This window comes from Camponotus vicinus, unplaced genomic scaffold (assembly GCF_025532165.1).
Source record: "Camponotus vicinus isolate PSW18456_S1 unplaced genomic scaffold, iyCamVici1.0 SCAF_4, whole genome shotgun sequence".
NCBI lineage: Eukaryota > Metazoa > Arthropoda > Insecta > Hymenoptera > Formicidae > Camponotus > Camponotus vicinus.
The window spans coordinates 20,793,725-20,819,511 of record NW_028141976.1 but is presented as its reverse complement, the minus strand read 5'-3'; the positions used below and the strand labels follow the sequence as shown (position 1 = coordinate 20,819,511).

The 25,787-nt window shown below is 40.3% G+C and overlaps 1 protein-coding gene across 2 annotated transcripts in view; it reads left to right on the top strand.

Moving 5' to 3' along the window:
• Positions 1–300: 300 nt before the first annotated feature.
• Positions 301–25,787, top strand: part of Sox102f (transcription factor Sox102F) — a 158,745-nt gene continuing 133,258 nt past the window's right edge. Inside the window, exons 1-2 of one of the 2 annotated variants that reach the window (XM_083098862.1) lie at positions 301–669; positions 1,650–1,692. The gene's annotated coding sequence lies outside the window, so the exon portion shown is untranslated. Of the gene's footprint in view, positions 670–1,649; positions 1,693–14,749; positions 16,444–25,787 lie in introns of those variants that run through there. The other variant, XM_083098861.1, reaches the window with a different exon arrangement.

The window sequence follows — 25,787 nt, the reverse complement described above, 5'->3', positions numbered from 1 at the left end:
CTTATATATCGTTTTTTAATTAATTTAACATTAATTCTATATTCGTATATATATTTGTATCATAAAATTTCAAGTACATATGATGTTATTTTTTAATTTTTCTATCATTAAAAAATCGTTACATGTGAAAGACAAATCGGTTTTACGACTTTAATTAAGTTTTATTCGTAAGTTATATTCATAATTAACAATGTGTATTTTGATATTTTCGCGGCAATTTTTTTTGTATAGTGAAAACATATTTTCGGGAATTAGATGCTTTGTGTATTTAGTTTTACTTTTTATTATCTTTAATCACTTATGTTATAACGCGAGATACAAAACATAAAATTGTCTTAAAATTCGAGCCTATGTACATTCGTTAACAATGAAAATTTTCGCATATTGTCGCGGTAAATAATGCATAAATTTGTCTACGCGGTTTTGAATATAAGTATTTCGAGTAGAATGATAATAATATTTGCTTGTCTATTGAAATATATAATAAAAAACGCGTCCATTTTCTCGGGAGTGCGCGTACAATTTTCGGGAGTGACGTACAAAGTGACATGATTGTAATAAAGTGTGTCCGTGTATAAAATATTTGTCGCGAGTGTGAGTTCAAAAATAAGATAAAGAGAAAAGGAGGAAGCTCAGGAAGGGCATCGGGCAACGATGAAGCAGCTGAAGGTGAGCAATTTATAATTTATTTTATTTTATTTTATTTGTTTATATTGCGTGTAATTTTATCGCGATTCAATTTTGATATTATTATTATATAACATTTACACAATATATTTATATAATACATTTAGATAATATATAATATTTACATTATTATATAATGTATATGTGTAAAGAATTGTATATCCTATATTTTATTTTAAAATATTTTATATAGTATATCTAATAAAATTATTATTATATATTTAAAATTATTATTGATATTTTATTTTTATAGATACATAAAATTTCAATATTGTATTTGAAATATATATATGTATTTATATAAACAAAAAAATAAATATAAATAAATATAAATAAATTATTTAGATTATTGATATAAAAATATTAAAGTTTTGTTTATTATATAAAAGTATATATCTAAAAGAAAAAATCTTTTATAAACTATGTAATATTTTATTAAATATCTACTTATAAATAAAAAGAATTTTAAAGCTAAGCACAATGCTAATATTTTAAAATTCTAAATTAAAGAAAGAATTGATATAGAAATATACCGGTACATTAAGGGACAGAATTAGGGAAGGGAATTAAGGGACAGAAATTAGAATGGAAGAACGCAAAATTTAAAAAAAATTGATAAATATTATATAGCGAACTAACGTTTAAACGCGCAAGTGAGATTTCGTAATTATGCTGTATAATGTTTATTAATTTCTTATTTTGCAACATATATAAAGTATATAATTAAAAATCATTACATATAAGTAACAATTGCGCTATTTTATAAATATTATATATCGTGCAAAAATTGATATGATATCAGTTATCTCTAAAATATTTGAATGAAAAAAATAATAAAAAGAAAAAAAAACAGATACTTTAAATGTATCTAATATGTTTTAATAAAAAGATACATTCGATTAAAATATTAATTATCTTAAATAAACCGCTTTATAATTTGTATATATTTTTATGTATTACAGATTAACATCATGTATCACAACTTCGCTGTTGCGCATCGTACTGGTGAGTTCTATGTATATTATTTTTGTTTTTATCTCGAGATAAAATATATTTGTGAAATTTATATATCAAATATGTTTATAGAATTTTATAAGAATAAATAACATAAAAATGTATTTATTATTTGTCTTTATATAAATTGTTTGATATCTGAGAGAGAAAATTTATTATTTAATATTTAATAAATAAAAATATTTAATCTTCTGTTTTTGATAATTAAATGTTTATAATTTTGAATATATTACTCAATTAGCAATTTTGCTAGAAATTTAAATAAAGAAAAAAATTTGAAAATATTAGTAAAGCGAAATATTAAGTCAATATGTATAAAATTAAATATCAAATTAATATAAAGTTAAATTTTAATAAAAAGATTGTGAATAAAGAATATCAAGCATAAAATATCAAGAAAACATGCAATAAAAATATTCAAAAAAATTTATAATAAAATTCTATAAACAATATTAAATTGATTTGTAACGAGTATGATATTAACTGATTATTCATGTAATTATATGCATGTGCTGCGGAAAATGGACGATAATAGGAGAAACTCATTTCAGCTGAAACATTTTATGGTAGTTTTAGGATTATAGTAATTAATATTAATTACTAGAACGCATTTTAATGTTAGTTAATATTGAATCTATTTAATTGCGTTCAGGACAGATTTCTCTCGGTACGCGCCTCGATATCATTGATTCGCGCAATCATAAAATGGCAATTAATAACATGAAATAATTGTATCCAATCTGTCACGATAATTCGCGCTCATTATAAACTAGTTGATTTCTTTGAATCTCTTACAATTCACGCATATCACATCATTAATAATAATTAACGTAGGAAAATTTTTTGTGCATTTTTTTCATCACAATGACAAGTGACGCGACAAATGACGAACATGTGTATTAAAAGGAGAGTCGGTATTACACCTGTCTTGTCTCGCCGAATGCAATAACACGGGAATTCCGATTCAACGATCGTGAAAGTATCTTCCTCTTGCGTTTCTCTTGCGACTTGTTGTACCATCGGGAACATAATGCCACGCGGAGCGGATACTCATAACGCCCGGCCAACTTGTTGAGATATAGCCCGGATAGTGTTTCAATCGCCGGGCCCCCCCCAGACCACGAGCATCGACAATGATACGTGCACATATGCAAAACGTATTACAATATTGGATAGCGGGGCTATGCATCACGATAGTCGAAATAAATCACCCGGCAACAAGTACCGACGTGTGGCTAAGGAAGTCTTAAATAATTTAGCAATTTTTCGACGCCACGACCTTAAGGTCACGTCGAGCATCGCGTAAATCCCTTTGGCTGTGGCTCTTAAGGCCCTTCGCTTTTTTCCCTCCTCGCAGCAAGTACTGCGCCGACGTACTGAAAACCGAGGGAAATCGCGTGTTTGCTCAAAAAAGCGCGTATCCCACGTACTTGTGTCCGCGATAATAAAGAGTCGTGCTTCGCATATACCGCTGGAACGCTTCTCGCAAATCGAGCAATAAAACGTCGCGTACTGCGGCGAATATTATGTAAGCGTTTCAGCATGCAAAAATTAAACCTGTCCCTTTGCCTAGTTTACTCCTCTCGCTAAAAGCTCAAAAGCAACGAGAAAAATTTCTATCTTCTTTCACTAAAGAAATTTTAGTTCCCGGCGCGTTTCATCTTTTTTGTTTATATTAAAATTGGAGACACATAAGTTTCCATTTGCAAATGTACAGACTGCTGTCCACTTCGCTAAAATCAATATTAGCTTTTCTTCTCTATGCGTACGTATTAACATTAATTTAAAGGTAAAGCACGCTACTATTAGGAAATTTTAGAAAATATTATATTTAGAAAGAGAGAATATAACGGTAAAAAATCAAAATTACACGATTGAATATCGTTGTTGATTTTCGAGCATGTAATTATCTTACAAACATATTATAAAATAAACAATTATCGTATTGAAAAGCTATAATTTACTCGTTTATATGAGATTGCAACATGACATAACTAACATTGTGTCTAAAGACGATAAAATGCCACTTGATCTCTTGACTATCGCTCACGTGCGTGTATGTACGTATTCTCTGCTCTTTCTTTCTCTTCCTCTGCCTTTCTTCGCTCTCTTTCTTCTACCTACTTATAATGGCCAAACACATAATAAGGAGGGCAAAACGCGAGGCCGTGGTACGCGATATGTAGGACGGACAACAATGGAGCACACCTGAGTACGAGCCGGTGCGTTTGTGATGGCTTTGGGGAGGTAGAAGGTATCGCATGGTGCACCGGTATGAAATTTGGGGTAGGAGGAAAAAGAAAGAGAACGGGAAAAAAACGAGAGGGGGAGGGGGGAGACTTGCATGGAGAAAGGCACAAGAAAAACGTAACAATGCTTTCAGCCTCTCTGCTGCTGCTTCTTTTTCTCGTTTTTCTCCTTCTTCTCTTCTTTCTCCTCCTTTCAACAGCGGTTGATGCTACTACCCCGCGCCCCTTCTCCAGTCTCCCTTGTCGACGAGTTTGGGTGCCAATGCGACGCTCTCCGATTTGTTCGCAAAACACCGAACACAGGCGGTCACCTGGTATGCCCGGCATTGTTCAACACGCGTGTGCGTGACTTGTCTCACTTGCGTTTCTGTGTCTTCTCGCAAAGAGTCGATCTCGGCAGAATGTTGCGTTCTTTTGCGGATGATTAATAAAATTCTTTGATACAGCCACATATATTTTTATAGTAATAAATGTCACTGTATTTAAGAACAAATGAAACAATGGTCTCTCTAAATTTCTACTCGTGTAGAAAATTATTTTACTAAATATAAAAGCTACAAGTACAATTTTTTTTTGTTAAATTCATCTTGACTTCATTTATTTATATTCTTTATCTCAGGAATATCTACCTAATAGCTACGTAAGTGTAGCGTATTTAACTATATGATTCTTTAAATGTATTTGGCGTTATGTCTACAATTCTGCTTGACGCCGTTAATAACTTCCCTTTGATCAATTACTTCTCAAGTACTTTCGACATTAATGTTTTTCCACCGCTGCGAGAGATCATTAACCATTGCAGGCTCGCTGCTCCCGACATTAAAATTTAAAACGGCGGTGATATAATTACGAGCAGCGGCTGAGATTTGCTCTTGCTGAGAATTCTTCTGAATCGCCACTAATACCGTACTATGAAAAAAATTAATAGTTGTGTCTAAAAAAACTTTTATAACATACGGATACATATGTATGCATAGATATGTATGTGTATTTATTTGTGCATACATACATGCATAAATAAATACATAATGAATAAAAAATATTTTATGGGATATATTCGATAGGATATAATATTTTTAATTGTTGAGATTTTTACCGTAGACAAACATTCTGATGTTTACGAAGCATGTTAAAATGTTTATGTATAGTCTACATTCCGCTCTTCAACAACATTGACTATGTAAGAAAAAATTTAGAGAAGTAGAATGTATAGAAAAAATGAAATATCTGCCTTCGTTCGCAAAAGAAACAACTATGTATGCATATTCTGCAATAATATAATCATTATGCATTGGCATATCGTTGTGGCGACTATACTTAATTCTTGTAAATTATATTAATCCTGTTATTAAAGTCGCGGCGAATGAGAATTACTCGCGATGGAATGCTGTTGTAGAAGGAGAGTTCCACACATGCTCAAAGTGTACGCGGGATTCTCGGGCAAATCGTATAAGAGAGACTGGACGTAATCTAAAGTGTACGTAACGAAAGAAGCTTTCACGCGGTATCGGATTATTGCTCGACTAATAACTATCATCGACAAAAACGAACGTTGCTAATGAATCCGAGAGCCTCTTATGAAATCACGAGATATCTCAGTCATTCATAACTTATTCGAATTCAAAAATGAATTTTTTTTATTTGATAAAGGAGCTCAATCCAAGGAAGCTTTGATCCAGATTAAAGTAATAAAATTGTCAATGTATTTGCTTATAGTATAGCTTTTTATCTGCTAACGTATATTACTAGAAAACTTTGTTAGATATCGCTTACAACTGTTCTTTGCGCACGCAAGAATTATAACAAGAGGAAGATAATTAAACCTCCAGAGTCTCTTAAGTGCCGCTCTTTTCCCCGTCTCTTCGACGGTGTCTTCTTCTTAGTGCAGCGAGATAGTTATTTCCTGTCTGTCCATCCGTGCTACGTGACCCTCAAGGCCGACATGGATACGATATGAGTGATCTTGTCGGACGGACGTTTAAGGTGAAAATGCAGCTCCCTTCGATTAATATTTGTTTGTATCTCATGATTCGAAATAAACGCACGTGTTGCGTCCGGTTACATTTTTATCGACGGAAGCTGTTACGTCATGTTATACAATGAATCTATGTATATAAATCGCGTCGTGTACGACTTGCAAGTACGAGTCAAGGGTTATGCGTCAACTACGCTCAAATAAGAGTCATGTGTCGGATCGCGTAACGGTGCTAGTTGAAAGGCTTTCAATCCAAACGTCGTTTACGACAATTCTTTCTTCTATCCAGTCGTAACTTAACAGAATTTACGTTTATTTTAACTTGCGATTGTACGACGACCAATATAATCCTCGAAAAACTGCAAAGTGCAGTTACGATCGGTCGACGACACGGATTTCGTCGGTGAACAATAACGCTACCACGATGCGTATATCGCGTGATGGTACGGTCATAGTTGATAGTAAAAATCGAAGCAACCTGATCCAAGGGACCAAGGGCCTGTTGTATAATGGGAAGGCTGCCCTTAACAATCATGTAAAAAGACGCCGGGCCGTTTTAGATTGAGGAATATTGGGGCATTGTGAGGCCGCACGGTCGACATGCGTGTTCGTATGCGTGTGTACGTTACGTGCGTTGACAATGGGAAGCCCAGTGGGTGCGTTAATCCGGCGTGTGTGAGGCTGGACTGTGGGAATATTTCGTGGAGAGAGAGGAATAGAAGGAAAGAGAGAAAGAGAGAGAAAGAGAATGAGGGCGGCGGCGATGGGATGGGGGGAGGGGGAGAAGGGTAAGGCGGTCTTGGCTCTATTGTTGTATCTCGGCGATACTATCTGCCGGTACACGCGATGCCTCTGTCGGCTCGCCGACAGTGTTGACTCGCGTTTAAAAAGTCTCGTACATTTGTGTGCGAGCACGCTCCTCTCTTTCTCTTTCTCTCTGACGCAGGGCTCGGCCGGCAGTAATTGCCGCGAACGACGTACGGACCGACGAAGAGTCGAGGCAGTGATCGTCTCGCGGACAGGTCTCTCCGTTTATCAAAGTTGCACGGCGCACCTTCATCCGGAATCGATAAACTCATTGTCTACTATAACTCGCGATCTCGACTAATGTCTAATAATGGAAGAGGGAGACTCATCGGAAGCGTCACTTGCGTGAAAAATGGAAGGAAAGGCGCGAAGACAATCGGAAGATGAACGAAGCTTGTGAGTCATTCTATGTGCATGATTTTCTCATCAATATTAAATTTTTTTCTCATCAATATTATTACGTTATCGATTATTTCGCGACATGCTTTCAGCGACATATATCAAGTTATTTATGGAAATTATCGTTAAAAACGGAAGAAATATTATTTGCAGCAAAATTTTTTCTTTGAAGAGAAATTAAGTCCGAGCTAAGAACTCGAATCCGTCACTTTTCTGTTCATTGATAATAGAAATTTTGAATATTAAATTGTGAATTAAAATTTCGTAGAATCTCGGATAAACGAGAGAGAAATAATTATTTCTTGTATGCTATATAATCTTATATTTAAATATGATTATAGTAATATAAATTTACTATTCTAGAATATTATTTTCTCTTTTTGTGCAAATTTTTAACTTTAATTTATTATTTTCATTATAATTTATCAATGAAAAAATAATTTTATATACATGTGTGTAGTTTTTTCAAGTATTAGTCTTTATTTCTTATTACTACAAGCAACTCTTGGCTCTCTTTTTCGACACCGTTTCCTTATCGAGGGTTGCAATTTCATCCTTTTGGTCGAGTGGTTTCGAAATTCCAGCTCTGACGGGCGACACCCAACGACGTCTTCGCGCCTGTTAAGAGTCCCCGTTCTAATCTCGAGAGCGGGTATCGAGTCGGTGTACTATGTCGCCGGTGATCGGTCAGAGGATCGCTCTCTCGGAAAAGTGGCCGGGTATTTTTGTAGCCGTTGAACGTGGGAATGATTTTGAGACAAAAGCAGCGGGTGGGAAAGGGTTGGACGAAGATGAAAGAAGAGAGGAACCGGGCACCTGGACACCTCCCCGAGAGCCAGTCTTCTTGATGCACGAGCGTGCGGGCGAGAAGATCACACATACACGCGTATACAAAGCTCTCTCTCTTGTGACTGCCTACGAGGGCGCTCACGATGCAACACACGTGTCGTCTCGTGTATGCACGTTCATGCAGTTTGTAACGCGCGGAACAGGTATTCCCCCATTGAAATAAGGTAACGTCGCGAATATGAAATATACCCCCTTGTACAACTTGATAATCCGTGGTTACCATAAATCCTGAGTGATTATCCGCGTGTCTATTTATAAGCCTCATGGCGTCGCCCTCACCTTCGCAAGCCTCATCCCGCCTCCCTCGCCGCATACCACGCATCTCTCCCCTGTCTATCTCTTTTCTCTTTGTTCAGCTATTCTCCCGGTATTCTCGTTTTCTTCTCGACGATGTCGAGCGGGATTTCGAAAGAGTTCCAACGTTCCTACGTATGCGCGTGTCATGGTTTCCATAGTGCGTGCATAAGGCTTCGGAGATACGCCCGATAGGATTAATCGGCTTACGACGAAAGCTACGTTTTCGCGTCGAGAAGCGAGAATGATTTGTTGTTGGACCGTTTGTCCGCACCTGCGACAAAAATGTTGGTTGAACGAAGACGTAGCGTGAAGAAATCGTAGTGAAGGCAATAAGAAATAGACAATCATAATAGGCAATAAGAAACGGCGCGTTCTTTTCTCGTAGAATAATGCATATGTGCACGGGGCATAAAAATATGGCCGAGATTAATTGTCCAATTCTAAAGAATACAAGTGAATTTATAGTATGAGGACAGTTAAATAGAGCTGCGAGAGGCGGATATGTCTTGGCGCGAGTTCACAATCTAGCATCACGCGAGGCTAGAGAAAATGCAAGAAAATGTATTGAGTCAGAAGATAATAAATAATTCAGTTTGATATACGAGCTCCAATATCGCGAGATCTCACCGCGTGCCGTCCGTATACGGATATGTGCGAGTGGGTTGTCGCACATTTTGCCTCGTAGACAGATATGTGCATATCGATCATTCTGGATGCATTGACAGCTTCATTCGCGAGCATATTCCGTGGAATTACACCTCCGCATCCGAGTCCCCTTGCTCTCCTTAGAGATTTCAGAATATATTAAAATACCTTCTCTTCCATAAGATGACACAAACTTATCAAAATCAAAACTGTAACAATGCTCGTTTCATTATTTTCTACCATTTTATCTCTACGTGAAAGTGTAGAAAATATTGCTTGTAATGATAATTTAATTTAATTTAAATAATTTAATTTAATTTAAATTTTAATAATTTAATTTAATTTAAATTTAATTAATTTAATTTAAATAATTTAATGATAACAAGAGGTACTTGATACATTTCAATAATTCGAAAGAAATTTTATATAAAAAAAGAGAGAAGCTAGTATCACATTAAGTTATATTTGATATCATGCAATATAAAAATTATGTTCTCGTGTTACATCGAGAGTATTTCATACTTTAATATTACAATATCTAATTCATATTCACTCAAATTGTTGAGTGTGAGAAGATCGCGTAAACAAAAGAAACGTTAATACAAATTGCTAAGTTAATTCGTTTCCATTTATGAATCATTAATTAATATGTATTTTACCGCGCGTTAAAATGCGTTAATATTCAAGATATTACAATGCGAAACTCAAGTGTAACAGCGAATAGTTTGGAACGAGAGGTAATCAAGCGTCGATCTATCCGAGATAAAGACGGCGCTAAGCGCGAAGAATGATTTTCGGTTCGCGTTCGTTGAAGAGGTCAATGCTGAGAGAAGGCGAGGAAACCGGGAGTATAACATCGTCGCCATAGGCACTGTGCGGCAAGCTATTAAAAACCCAAGTTATGAATGAAAGCCGGGGCTGAAATAGAATGGCATGCCGGGTCCCGCCCACAGGAACAGGTACGAGCATCACGACTACGCACAGCCTCGGTTGAGACCAGAGTGTCAAAAGATTCCCAAATAGCTGCAGACGATTACCGAGTGTGATGCGCAAGTCGCCGCCTCGCGCGCGCAGAACCGGTAGTCGAATCTTCGGATAATTTAATTACTATGCACATGTCAAAATCAACTTGTTCACGTCAATACTCGTCGCTGGAGCTCTATAAAAAAAGATTGTACGGTAGAAATGTTTGCATAGGCGATTCATCGATGTGTTAAGAGTTCGTTATACGCTTCTTGACGCGTTTAATATTCTTCGGGAAGACAAATTTATAGAGTAGATTTATGAAGAACTTTGTAATCGAGCGTAAAATATATACACGCGAGCGCATATGAAGTGTAAAATTCTCTCTAAAATAATCTCATTGGAATGTGATTATTAAATACGATATATTTAATAATCACATTTTAATTTTTTTAATTAAAGTAAATTAAAAGCTAAATTTTTTTTTCAATTAAAGTACATTAAAAGCAAAATGTTTTTCAATTAAAGCACATTAAAAGCAAAATTTTTTTCAATTAAAACATATTAAAGGCAAAATTTTTTTCAATTAAAGCACGTTAAATTTTCAATTAAAATACAGATGAGCATTAATTCGGTGATAAATACATATAAAAATCATAAGTTGAATCGAAATTCGACGTTAAGATTTAATTTCTGGAAGGGATGCGATGTCCGACTATCTGTCACATTCTTGACGTTAGCAGCCGGTATCCGGAGAGCCGGTACTCGAGCGTCCTGACGATTCAATTAGGATTCAGGCACGCCAGCGAAGGTCCGGATCTCCTCTCGCCTCTCTCACCATCTTTTTTTCGTGGTATAATCGATCGCCGATTTCACAAGAGATCCGACCGATCGTACGCGTGGCCGTTGATATATGAAGTTTAGGAATCAGATATAAGTTTGCGTAAGATATCAGCGGATTTTCAAAATAGTTTGTGATAAAGTAATAAGCGCATCGAAAAAAAAATGATCTCTCATTACCCACAAATTATTAATTTTAAATATAATTCAGTTACATATCGTATACGTGGATTTTTTAATTATATCATTGATTATCGTCTCAGTTTACGCGAATTTTTTTCTTTTGATTTATACCTACATGTCGTTGCAATGAAACGAACAAGCTCTATGCTACGAGAACAAAGATCTTTAATCGTTGGGGAAGGGATTCTCGCCAATTATCTCGAAGTGTTATGTTTTACGCGCGAACAATGTCGGGAGTGTTACGTTTAATCAATCGCGAGAAGAAAACCCAGTACTACTACGTCGCGCACACAGACGAGTCGCCGACGAGACTAAGGAAGTGGGACCAAAGCATCAGACCAAGGGCTGAAAGCCTCGATGAAGCCATCGTCGAGAAGCGTCGCGGGGACAATGGAGCAATCAATAGGGTAATGTGAGGACACTTTATCGAATTATCGATGCGGTCGACACTGGCGTACCTACGGTCAATGGACACGGGTACCCTGCTTTTCGAACGAACCCTTACTCGCCTCATCGTCTCTCTCCCTCTCTCTCTTGTCTCTCTTTCTCTCACCCGCGTCTATCTCTCTGCCTCGCTCCCTCTGGTCACCCCGTAGTCCTCTCTTTGCTGCTTTCAATCTGTCTATCCGCGTCTCTTTCTCGCTGGTTCCCGTCAATGTTCGGCGACTGATAGAGCCGGAGCATCCGCGCCGTAACAAGCTCAGTCGCCCTTGACACTTTGGGCCGTTAATGTCCGAGAAGCACGCGATAAATCCGGCCCCGAACGAAGGCGTATTTCCATCTTACCGCGGTGCTATCCCGGGAGTGTCCTTCGGTGCAGGAATGAGTGCCTCCGCGGCATATGTCATCTCTCACACTCGCTAAAGATACTGGTTTGTACGCTTGTCCTATTTCTGCACGGTATGTTCCTACCACTTGCGACTCTTGCATCAAACAAATTGCAAAGCCCTCTTTTTCTCTTTGTTTTCCTACCCTTTTAATGAAATGAAAATAATTAATAGTCGTTGCATGTGACACGTCAACCAATAAAATCGATCGATCGATTTGTAAAACTTTATTCTACAAGGTTTATCGTTTCTACTCTTCCAACACACTTGTTCATGTATATAAGTTAATTCCTCTAATCTCCAATACATAAATCTATTTGTCCAATTGACAGGGAATCCGTAATGCAGAAGCGTCGCGGATGACAAGACGCAGCTAGAAAATCCGGTCATGAGTGGGCTTCGCGCCCGAGCGCGGCGAGCGTTAACAGGGACGGTAGTGGGCCGATATTTTTACGCGGACTCGGTGTCACATATTTCACGTCAGTTTGACTGGGATTTTTTCTCCGCGTCTTTGTATTGAATATCATCTCGCGCGTATACGCGTGTACGTGCATGCGCTTGTAATTGCCGCGGCCGGTCTTCGGTGTCCTTATCTTCTTCGCCTGGTCTCGCGTCGTCCCGCGTCGCCCCGTGTCGTGTCCCGCGAAGCACGCTCGATTGACCGCGTGTGAGAACACGATATCGCACGAATGAGTTATGATCCCTATTCGTGGATTTGCATACCGATTCATTATGCGCCGGTGGAACTGAAAATTGGAACGCAACGTGGCGCAACAGAATCGCACGCTGCATGTGGAACGTCGAAGGAGGGCGGCAGCAGAAACGATAAATCAAAGACCTCCTGCCTCGCGTGTCCCTCTCTCCCTTCCTCCGCTTCGCCTCTCCCTTTTCGCGAACCGTATGCAAATCGCGCTCACCTTAATGGCGAACGATGCAGCGGTCCAGGGAAAGAAAGGATGCATCACGCGTCCGAAAAACTTTCCGCGCATGGCTTTTCGCGCATGAGGTTATCGCTTCGAATGTGCGAATTCTCTGCTCGACGAAGGCCGTATGCACAGATGTACTAAATTACGTACAAACAAATCACTTTGGCACGATGTGCGCAAACACTGTTGCGTAACGCTTCGACGTTGGGTAATTCGATTTATATAACGGTAATGCTATTGTCGACGCACGTTGTTCTGTCTCTCAGATTTGGAGGAATATTTGATAATTGTTATTAGTTAGAGCATTTTGTTGCTCCGTTTTTCTTCAACGTATCTTAGCAAAGTTATCCACGCTATATTCTCGACCGCAAGTAGGATCGGGAAGATAAAATTTAATTTAATTATTATTACAAATTATTCTCAACACAATAGCTTCTTGTTTTCTCCAATAATTATCTTTTGCTCCATCAAAGAAATAAAAATAGAGAGAGAGAGAGAGGAAGAGAATACAGAGCAATGGTAAGAATGAGAGAAGCATTTTCGAAAGACGGATGAACGGATTGTCTGAGATAAGAGGAGATGACAGGTGAAATACGTGGGCAGAGACGAGACAGATAGGCCGATATATGATGCTGTTTACGTTGATATTCTTACAGCTATATTTTCTCTTTACCATTTATTTCTTTCATATATATATATGTATATATATGCTCATATTCATTTATGATTCACTAAATCTTAGAAAAATCAAGAGAAAAAGCTATAAAATATACGATCATTTGTGCATCTTCCTTACAACTATCTATTATACATTATATATATGTATATATGAAATACTTGTACACAATTTCTATAAAAAAATTTACTTTGAACATTTTATAAATTTTTAATATCAATTTTCTTTTAATTAGTAATATATTTAATATATTTGCATAATTGTTTATATTAAAAATAAATTAATCGAAATTATGTAGATGATGAAAAATGTTACACTATTCGTTCCATCATTGTCTTGATCCAAGTCTCGTCAGTTGAACGGAAAGCATACATACAAATCAATGAGAGTACATATCATCCGCGAACAATTCGTCATTCTGGCCTAAACGATGGCAGCGTAGATAGAGACAGAGAGATGAGCTCGCGCGACTGCGTTAAAGCGCGCGTATCCGCGGTTAAACAGCAACGGCAGCGGCATCGGCAGCAATACCAGAAGTAGCAGAAGCAGCAACGGACACCCCTCCATGACTGCAGGCTGTCTATCCTTTCGTCTCTCCTCTCTCTTCTCTTACTTCCTCTTCGCTAGCCCCGGCCCTCTTTGCTCTCTCTGTTTTTCTCTCTGCCTCTCTCTCTCTCTCCCTTTCTTTCCCGGCCGATTCTTCGCCTCTCTCGCTCTACCTCGATCTCTCCCCGTCACCGTCTTGCTCTCTCCGTACCTTCTCTCCCGAGTCTCTTTAGTTTTGTGCGCTACCTGCCTGCCTTGTGGCTCGCTCGTATCGTATCGTATGTAAGTGAAGCGAGATGCTGTGGCGCGCGCGCGGGACGAGACGCGGCCGGGGCCCCCAAGACGACGGGTTAGCTGTGTGTGCGGCACGGCATGGCGTTGTCTCCTCGCGTGTAGGCACACGGCTCTCTCACACGTGCTCACGCACGTACGCACATCGCGCGGCGTGGCGCGGCGTGGCGCGGCGCGGCGCGATATAACGGGGAAGACGAAAGCACTCTCGCGCGAGGGAGACAGCATGCCAGAGTGGACGGGTACGGGTCCGTACACCAGGTTCCAGCCGACACATACAGGTGCGTAAACGTGCTCTTCTGCGCTCTCCCGATTCCGCTCTCGCGATCGCGTGAGCGTAGTAGGGTACGTTGTGTGCGCGAATGAGAGAGAAAGGAAGAGAGAGCGCGTACATGTGTGTGCGTCTGGGGTACCGCGATTGTGTGCGCGGCCGGTGCACAAGAGCGTGGGCTCCCCTTCCTCCGAAACCACACTCCACCTCCTCCTCTCGGTCTCTACCTCCTTCTTCTACCTGCCGGCCCGGCCGACACACATGTGTATGTGTACCTTGGTCTTCAGTGTAAGATCTGAACCAGCGGAGAACGCACGCTATTGTTATATCATTATCATTGTCATCGTCTGTGGCCGTTCGTTCGCGCCCGTTTCCGCCGCGGCGGTATATCGTGAATATTTCGCGTCGACGCTCGTGCGGTACCGCGAGGGTGGTTGAGACGAAAATCTATTCCGATCTGGTCCAATCGGTTGGCCACGCGCGCATGTACCGGGCGCCGGGTGTGAGCCAGAGAAACGTTCCGCACGCATGAAACGTGTAGTGAGAGATCCATCGCATCTTCGATCTCGCGGCCGATACGCGGATCTCTGCAAAATCGAATGACGACATGGGATGCGTACTGGTACCGCGTTCTTTGACGGTACGTGATAGTACGTCGTAAACACGTGGAAAACACGACGGGCATCCGTCGATCGTCGTCATCATCATCGTCGGCATCATCGTAATCTCGATTCTATTGTCGAGATTTATCTGCAAGTGGTTTCTTAGGAAAGGACGGCCTTTCAAATTTTATTTTGCGTTAAGAAAGTTTGTAGATTTTTTTGTTAAGAAAGCGGATTGTCGAAGAATATCGTGTGTGTTAGATCGAACACGTTCGTGTCTATCATCCGTATCCACAGAATTCACACAATGATCGTAATCTAAAGCGTCTATCATCGATCGACGTTGAGTTTGTAACTAATCGACAGCGGTCGAATGCAATCGATCAAAAAGTAGATCAGGATTAGAAGGACCCGATGACGGAGAGGAAGCGGAGGAGGCTCCGAATCTTGACAGACGAGAAGGGCAGAATAGGTTGGAAGGAAACTATGGATGATGCTAATTAAAGCGATTAGACTTTGGGGTTAATTGTTCTGGAACGCCAAACTCTTGCATGATCCCACGTCGATGCTGCTGTCGTGCTTGTTATCTTTGTATCCCTTGAAGCAGAACTGAAAGGGCAAACGATCCACAACCGGGCCAATTTGATGAGCCTTGAATCTTTGTTGTTACTTACACAAAGCTGATCTGACAAGATTATTTGATCGTAAACGAGACATTGGGTTTGATATCTACCCAAAAATTGTGGTGTTAATTGCCTGTGTTGTAATGCCATTAGCTTTATTGACAAGAGCAACTGTCAAGAGCTTTCTATCTCGGTGGAAAACGTTATCGATCTTAAATATTTTTCTTTTCTAATAAAATAATTCTATCCAACTATTATATCTATTATATCTACAATTTTCTTATTTTACTATTTATATCTACAATTTTCTTATATAATGTTAATTTCTCCTTATTTCTATAGTGATTAAATTAAAATTGTTAATAATAATTAATCTCTTAATTTTACAATAATCACTTTAATGGTAAACGCGTAAAATCAATTCGATATATTACGCAATCGATATGATCTCGATGATTGCTCAATTAGTTTTAAACGTGAGAATACATAGTGTATCGTGAAAGATTCATCTGGTTTGTCTGGCTTTTTTGTGACCGCGCGTGATTAGTGCGAAATCTGATTGCCCAGAAACGTGAACTATATATATATAGTGTGGGTGAAACACCTTGACGAAAGTGCAGGAGCTTTAAAACTGTGTCAGGTGCCATCAAAAAGAAACAGCAAGCTAGTGCGTTTTATTAGAAATTGATTACGCGGACGAGTAATCGTGATGACGAGTGATTCGCACAATAGATTCGCTTCGCTTGTTCGGAAATAACCAGTTGAAACTGACGGTAAGCTGCAATTTTACTATAATAATCTGGCTTGTAATGAGAAATATTATTTTAAAAAATATCTTTATTTTGATTTAATTTCTTTTTCATATTTTGTTAATTAATACGCGATTTCATATGCGAATAGTAATTCTATGTCTCGTTGCATCACGCATTTCGTCAAAGGTACATTACACGTGAAAGATACAAGAACAGATTAATCTTCCGCAGACGTTAGTAGGAAATTCTTCGTGTCATTATGTCGGGAATAATCTCGACTCTCGTGCGCGAAAAGGAGGCGGTCCCTCAAAAATGTCAATTAGGCGCGAAAGCAATTCGCAGAAGCAGTCGATCTCTCACGATGGCATCTCGCGCGCACGGATTCTCAGGTAATAGGATAAATGGAACGATAAATCCTCCGCGATTGACAAACATCGATAATCGATCGGCGACGCGCACCGCCGTGAAACACGGCGAAAGAGAAACGATCATTGTTCAATTCGATCGGTTATCATGCGCACGTGATCGGCGGTCCGATTGATTCCCGCCGCAAATAGCAAGAATTGCGCTCTCGCTAAACGCGACTCGGTCACGTTTGCGATGTACATAGCTCGACTCTTGACGCGAGACAGATCTCGATCCGCGGCAGCGTTTTTGGCGCTCGTTGATTCGAAACTCGCGAATTATCAAAGTAATCACTTAAGCGCTCTCGCGACCGCGGAATGTCGCGCAAAACGCATACGTCCGTTTCTTCATTTCCAGGAGATCGTTTCTCGTTTTGGTAGACTATACCCGTAATGGGACCCCTATCGTAATACGCTGCTTATTTTAATTAAGAGCATGCAACCGCTTAAACGATCGCGGCTGCTACCGTGTACGGAACAATCGTCAATGGGATTGCGGTTACGATCGCGACGATCTACGCTTCGCGTAAGTGGCTATCGGCGCATCGCGACGCGTTCGACTTTCTCGTATTTTGCGTTTGTCTTCCACGTGCTTGCGGTGACGCACTTAAATCAGCCGTGTCACCGATAGACGTAAAATAAAGAAAACGATGATTACGCTCGGAAAGTTGCATCTGTCGGTTAGATTGTGTTCCTCGAAAGAACCCATAAGAGTTTGTGCTTCTATCGCTGCATCTTCCGCGCAAATTTATTAATATTAACTTATTATTATAGCCACACGTGGAGCGCGCGAATCTTATCTCTCCGCGACCGGACACGTCTGATAGTGATCAGAAAGTACAAGAGAGAGAGATAGGCGTGAAATGTTTAGAACGAGCATACTGGCTAAGAATTATTACGATCTTACCGATTGTTACAATGGGCGAAATGTGAGAAACATATTAGTCTTCTTGCCGCGTGTGTGTGATTACATTTTATAATTCTGGCACAATAAATTATTAATCAAAGCATTTAATTATATGTTCCTAATGCAACTAGAAATTTCCCGAGACTTAACGGTCACTGGAAATCACCTATAGCCCGTGTGTTATTATGTTCCATTACACGTACGCGGATACCCCAGATATAGAATGTGTACAATGTAGTTGCATCGAGTTATTAAGATCCCGTATCGCAGCATTTGCAGCCGGAAATTAGGATGTCGAATGAATGTGACGACGTGGCGTTTTCATTTTACACGTGTTCCTCTTTCATAGGCGCTCATTGTTTTACTTGCCTCTGTTCGTGCCTGGTTTTGTTCTCTTATTTTTTTTTTCAATTTAAATATACAGGTAATATAGTAAATTTACGTATAACCGGATGTAGTTATCTTTGACACCTGCCGCAAGTCTCGTATGAATTTCTTTCTTGCACGTTATACCTGTTGCGAAATCGCGTTCTCTCGCGTTGCGTACAGTTGATAGCGGTCATTTTTAGTGGCCATAATTTTTACTTAAAAGGAGTACCTGTCAGCAGTGATTTGGGTACCGCGTGAAGCGCCGCTTTTATTGTACGCACGGGAGGAGACAGTCCAATTAAGGGCACATTTGTATACTTAAGTGCACCGATATCGATGCATAAATCGGACCAGGCTCGACGATTTATAGCTCCACCGAATGTCGTAAAATGTCTACCGCGAGATACGCACACGGGGAAGCCGAACCTTCCTGTTCTTAGAATCCTCAATGGATACAGATATTTAGGCAGAAGATGTACAAAGCGAATTGCAACGCTTCTTTGATAAATCTATTGAAAGAATGACATCTAAAAATATCTATTTGGTATTAGATAGAAAATTTTAACAATTATCTTTAATATCATAGAAATTTCCATTAAATGAATATATCTAATAATAAATATTTCCTGCATCGGAAAAGGAGAAAAGATATTTTTATATGCACGCTAAATAATAAAAAATCGATTCATGTGTTGAAAAGACGCAAATGGTTTTTTTATGATATATACTAGCTTTTAATTATCTCGCAATGGATACATCTGACAAAAAAATCGACTTTGAATATCGCTAAAAGTTGTCAAGGAAACGTCTCTCGTGTTTACCGCGCGCAAAGCCAACCCCCGAAGCACGCAACGTTAAACCCTTTACGCGCTGCGTCACAAAGGAAAGCGAGTCGTTGGTAACCCTTACAAGATGATTTTCCCTCTCTCTCATTCTTCCGCGTCGAAATGTATGCGCGTGGCCGCGATGTAAAGTATATTTCCCTTGTCGTAAATCTTCTTCGCTTGTTTCTCACGTGCTCTTCAACGATCAGCGTTGAGTTACGTCGGTATTTCTGAGAGCCGTTTCGATGTGTTAGAAGCTCGTAAATGTTCAAAATGAAATCCTTTAAAGAGCGCGGCATATTCATTTTGTACGTAGCAATTTGCATGTAAATCCGCTGTGCTTGAACATAAAGACCATGGGATATCGTAATTTTCCGCATCAAGAGTGACATTTTTCATACATCGAGCAAAGATGCGCCAATTTCTATTGTATGAAAAGTCTATTTCTCTGTAAAAATATTGTTTGTTATAATAAATTATTTAGCCTTTTCACGTTTGACTTAAGAGACTTTAAATATCGAATTGAATTAAAAATTATCGTTTTAAACATTTTACGTTACACATTTTTTACGAAATAATTAAATCAAATGCTTTAAATTTTTTTTATAAATTTTTTAATATATATATAACAATCGAGAGATCTATATAATTTTTTTTTCAACACTCTTGACAGAGCTACTTTCGAATCGATACGTTCGATCAATCATATATACCGAGATTTCTCTCCGAATCGAGCAATATTCTCACACTTGAATATAGCCACGTGTCTGCGCTTCTCCTTTGATTTGTAAAGGCGCGTGCGATTTGATGCCAAAAGCATCGACATCGAATTTTTGCGAAACAGGTGGTTTTATCCATATAACGAATACAATACGGACTTGTCGTTCGCGTATCGCGCAATCTGTCTTCGTAGCGAATCTCGTTCGCCTTGGCATGGAAAATGCACGCATGCCCTAATAGAGTTCTTTGTTCAAAATCGAACTCAATTGTTACGGCTGGTTGTTCAGAGTGGAACAATGTCCGGTCAACCAGTTTGTCTCGAAACGCATGCGTCCTGCGTCCGCTGATCGCGGTATGCATGATCTTATCTCGCAACCCGAAGCGAAATGCAAATTGAAGTTTCTTCGCATAATTGGTCCTCTTTAAGCGCTTACCTATCTGAGAAACGCGCGTGGACGAACGAATTAAGTTTGTCGTCATTTTTATCGAACGTTGACGTGAAATATAAATATTGAAATGCTCAATAATCATAACACCTTCTCAAAGTGCACGCGACAAGTTAATTATCTCGTTACATCGCATGTCCGGTCGCTATTTACTCGGGAAATTTAAATCGAAGTTGCGTGTGTTTGAGGCAGAAAGAATTGAAACGCTTTAAAATAATTATACAATTAATTCAAATTTCAGTCACTTAAATTAAACAATTTTAAATGATGTAGATTGCATTGTATATAAAATATCTCGGAGAGAGCGTTGAACATTATCGAAATCTGAGCGTTATGAAAAAGAAATTTAGTTTTGATAGTTTTGCATGTATATGTTCATCATTTATACTTGGCGAAATGATTCGCGGCAAAGTTACCTGACCCGTTCGCCCACCCGGCCTCATCGAAATCCCCCATTCCACGAAATAAATATAAAAGATCAAAGCAATATTCACGGATTTAATGTCCGTGGGTTCGACCCATAAACGAGGCAACCGATGCTAGCTGGGAAATAAAATGAGGTGGGCATTCTCCCCGCATTCACGATAGCTTTCATATTATAGCCTAAGAGACAACACGCCCACTTGACGATTATCTGAAAACGATTCCGGTTCTCTCGTAACATCCGTATCTAAATTATATCGAGATTAGTGGTAATTAAAATTAAAGTTCTCGAAAGCGCAATTGTGTCTGATTAATGAAGCGTATTTTTTTATCTTGATCGATGATAAAATTTTCTAGTTTCTGTTTTTATATCGAAACACGAGGCGCGATTTTACTCGACGAAATAATATATTTCGCAAAAAAGCGACATCATATTTTACAAAATAAAGTGCAATTTTGCACGGTGCGCGATACACAATCAAATCAGGGATCCGTGAATCTCCAAATGCATCTTCCCATTTGAGACCCCTCCAAATTTCCGTCTAACCCGATGCATCTACCTGCGCGCGCAGAACATAACCTGCAGCTGCTTACGCTATCGATGAAACGGTCATTGACCCGGCGAACAGGTACCCTTCAGCCCTAACGAGTTTACTCCTCGGGCCCCAGAAAATGTCAACGAGAGCGAGTGTCAACGGATCGCCGATTGCGAGCGGTCATTTGTGCGGCGATCCTTAAAGGGCCACTTCCCCCTGCTCCTCCCCGTTTCCATTTTGCTCTTTGCAAAGCACGATTTTTTATAGTGGCGAATCTGGCCTCTGGAATCCCGAGGCATTTATCGGTGGAGTTAATACAGGTGAAAGAAGAGAGAGAGAGAAAGGCCGCGCACGTTTTCTCGTCGTAGTTGCCGTTGTCGTAATGAAGCGAGCTCTCCTTTCCTTTCGTCTCCTCGTCCTCTTTCTCTCCTTCTTTCTCCAAATGAATGGTTGGCGTTTCTCTGCCGTTCGGCGAAACACGTTGGTTTCTCGACGAAGAGAGGTTATTTCTGATGGGTGGAAGGTCGGTATCATCGAAAGGGGTGAGAGAGGGAGGGGAAAGGCCAAAGGAAGAAGGCAGGGCGACGGTGGGCCTAATTAGTCAGGGATATATCTGGAATCTCATGGAGGCTAAGTTTTGTAGACCTCCTTCAGTTTTATGTACGCAGGCGGATTTCTCTCGTGGATTAGCATACAAATCGATTTAAACTCGAGATAAATAGCCACTCACAGGCTCCTCACACGGAGCCGACTTCGGGCATTATCTTGTCCACCGACGAGATTAACGCTTAATGCTTTATACTTTACAGCCGGGGAGTCTCCCCGCGCTGCTTCCTGCGGGTACCACTATATACACTTAAGTACGTACCTGCGTTTTGTCATGACACCGTCAAGTGGCTCTTCATCTCTTCCTCTTTCTTTCTTTCTCCCGTCTCGGTGTCCGCCTCGCGCGTTTCACGCCAATGTTCCTTCGTTACCTCCGCGTCGCGACCGATCGGGCAAACTCGTTTCCGATTAATCGAAACGCCGGATCATCGTTTGTACAATGACGGCACGCCAAGTGCGGCGGATCGTTTACACTTTACATCCCCGATGGATTTCACGGGAGTACCCGCGGACGTTCTTTACGCACGCACGCGTGACGATACTGCAACGCTAACGCCGATGAAATGACTCCAACACATGCTATTATCGTGTTACGCGAGTTTATGCTTTGTCGCGCCGCACTACATTATCTAGTAGACACGCGTAGCGATCGTATCGCGCTAGTCTGATTAATGTGAAGAGGAAGGATAATTTGCATACGTCGAACAGAATTAAAATTCGCCTCGTGAATACGCTTCTCGATACCCTGATCTCGAGTGTCGCGAGAACACGCGGACTTTCGCGAAGTATTATATACATTCGCTAGCATTTTATGACGGTTTTACGCCCGCTTCTGTAGCATTTACCGCTCCTAATCGCCGGCATGCTAATAGTTACATTAACGTTTCGGCGCTTTAATGATTATTATATCCCTCCACTCTCCATAAGCGGAAATACAATGTTCGTGCGCGTAGACGAGTCGTAACTTTTGCATCGCTCGTAACGAAAGTATGTCTTTATTGGATCGTATACCGCGGTTATGCGTTTCAGAAGCATTTACAATTTCGAAAGACAACGATGTTTTTTATTATTGTTCCTCGTGGCGGTTTTATTACTCGGCTGATCAAAATCGCGTCGATTTTATGATTACGTTAAAATGGTCGATTTATGTATTTAGCCTTGAATGAATTATTCGTCGAGTATAATGCGAGCGATGCCGTTGACTTCAATGATAGAAGAGGAACGAGTTTCGATGCCGCGTCCGATTTCTCCGGGATGCACAAGGTGTTCGTTGTGTTTTAGCGGAATATTTCGATTATTCATGACGATTCAAGGTTTCGAATAGCAAATGTCGTTTGGATAGTCATTAAGGAAACGCGGATACACGTGGAGATACGAGAATCGAATTTCCCATGAGATTAGTTGTATCGCCGAAGAAGAGAGAGAGAGAGAAAGAGAAAGAAAGTTGCTCGTTTATACCTTACTCTTTTATACTAATTTATACCGTTATATCTCCTTATACTCGTACGGAACTTGTATTTTTTAATTGGCTGTTGCGTAAAAACTATAAAACTGATTCTCTTCGATCAGTATATCCATTCTTTATATATGCTGTAGCATAAATTTCCTTATAAAAAAAATTTATCGAAATATATGTCATATGTCACCAAATCCATTATTTATTTGATTAAATTAATTTTATCGTTTTCATTTCAAGATTATTATCTTCCAAATTTTTACATTAATTACAATTCTTTTATATTGGCGATACATTTTTATTGCTTTATATCGAAAAGGCAAAAACATATACTTGTAATGTTAAAATATGATATTGTACGATGGTATTTTTTGAGAAAAAATAAGCTAACATTAAGCGAGAGAGGCCGTAAAACAAATCTTGTCCTAACGATTATCATAATTTAGTTAATTAAGAAGAATTATTGGAAACTGCAAATAGCCTAAAGGCTGTTTAGATGATGATATCATGCGGTTATGCTTGGTCGCCGTAACGGAGAAAGAACTTATTAAGCGATTATACCATTCCACTTGCGTATTTAACAGAAAGTAATTTTCGCTACGGGGCACCACTCAGCGTCGTGTTATCTCCGTTGTTTATTCATTTTGCGTTCGTCTGTTGTATCTAATAAGGTTACAATCGACGCTACAATAGAATAGCGTGCGCTTTCGCGGACGTTCGTTAGCGCAACCGTTCAATTAGCGATTACTCTGTTTGTTCCGAAATTATCATCTCGCGTGTCCCGCTGAAATCATTAACGGCCGACTTTTAGCTTCGCGGCAAGCCGTCGAATCGCCCCGATTGATCTAACACGCGATCGTGTTACAAATACCGACCGCGCACATAATAAGAACGGCGGGGCTGCATTCGGGCAATTCGCATGGTATGCGTCGACTAATGAGCTCGCGATACAAAGATTTCTAATGCGATTCCCGATAGCCGGTCTCGGGACAATAATGTCAGCCCGTCCCCGATTGCTTCGTAAAGCGCGCGAGGCAGCCGGAAAGAGAGGCGCAAGTGGGCCACTCTTGAAACGGATGAGCAGGTGAACGGGCGTAAATCAGGGTAGACTTAAGTCACGGTACGGAAGGGGAGAAGATGAGAGATGGCAGAGAAAAGAGAAGGAGAGAAAGGGAGGACAGGAAGAAACGAAGGATAAAGAAAGACGTCGAGATGGTCGACAGAGCGAGAACGACAGAGGACAGAATGAAGAGAAAAAGACGGACAGGAGCAGAGCAGTTCTTACGCAGCACGGAGGGGACAGCAAGATTGGAAGCGTCCGAGGCTGGATCGAGACCAGCTGCTGTCACCGACCTGCCTGGTAGACAGCCGGATTATTGCACGAAGCCTCCATGGACCATGGACGCGCGCTGACTCCGCTACGTGTCTATAGCGGCGAGGATGCTGTGGTCGATTTTGAAAGACGACGTGGAAATCACACGCTTACTAAATCCGGATTTTACGAGTGAAAGCGTCTTTGAGAAATGCCGTAGAATTTGCATATAGAGATTGACCGAGCGTCAAAAGTAGTCTATTCGCGAATATATATTCGTTCCGGACATAAACAATTAAGGCATCTCGAGATGTATCATTTAGTAATTATCTGCAGAAACCTCGTTGACAGCTTGACACGGCAATGAGATGAATATTGCATCTCGCGCTATTAATATAAACTCTTGGGGACATCGTTAAAACCGCGCGCCGATGTACGGCGCCGTAACGTTCGCACCTTGCCGATCGAATTGTTGATTGCCACTTGACCTCGCGGTATCTCGCATCGCTCCCGCGTCGCTAACGATACGGCTCAAAGCCGCAAGTGAGACCAAGTACTTTCAGTACAGAAATGAATGTTGAGAGAAGGCGCTAAAGCAATAGAGAAACCGTCGCGGCTAATAAATCTCTCTGCTTACATTCCCGGCACATAATGCGGCTCCGCCGCGAGAATTATGCGCGATTGATAAGACGCGGCGCAAAAGTGTAATTTACGACATCGTTCGCACACGATGTAATTGACTATAAATGAAATTGTTAAAGGGAGGCTGCGTGCGGTGTCGATCCGTCTCCAAGTCGATACCCAGTCAAACGCTTTGCAAAGTTTTGCACGCGACTTTATCGGCCTGTAATTTAGCAGAGAACATTTCCTCTGACAGGCACGTATAAAATCCTTCATGCACGATAACGTATCGAAGTAGATCTCAATAATGCGAAAATATGAAGCACCGATACAATCTTCCGCGCATGTGAAGGGAATATCTCGAAATATCTCTCGTGTTGTGGACCACGCTTTCGATCGGTAGCGTGTTTCTTTTCGCGTGACGAAGTTTAATTTGGAAATCCCCTTCTCGAATATGGATAATGCGCCGAATCGGTGCTAGGCGGGCAAGGTGTTGAAGCTAAGGGGCTCGTATTTTTGTCGCCGCCAGAACTCGTCGTCGTCGTCGACGCGGCGAGCCCCTTTTCGGGCACGATGGCGGTAAATCCGTATCTTTATGAAACGCCGTCGGACATTGCTGCCTATAGTGGCTTCTTTTGTTCGGTTAAATGTTCCGTAGCTCCGGGCCGGCTGCTCTCGATCTCTCTTTCGCCTCCATCCGTCGATCCGGCATGCCTTCCACCGCGTTTTCTTGTGTAGGCA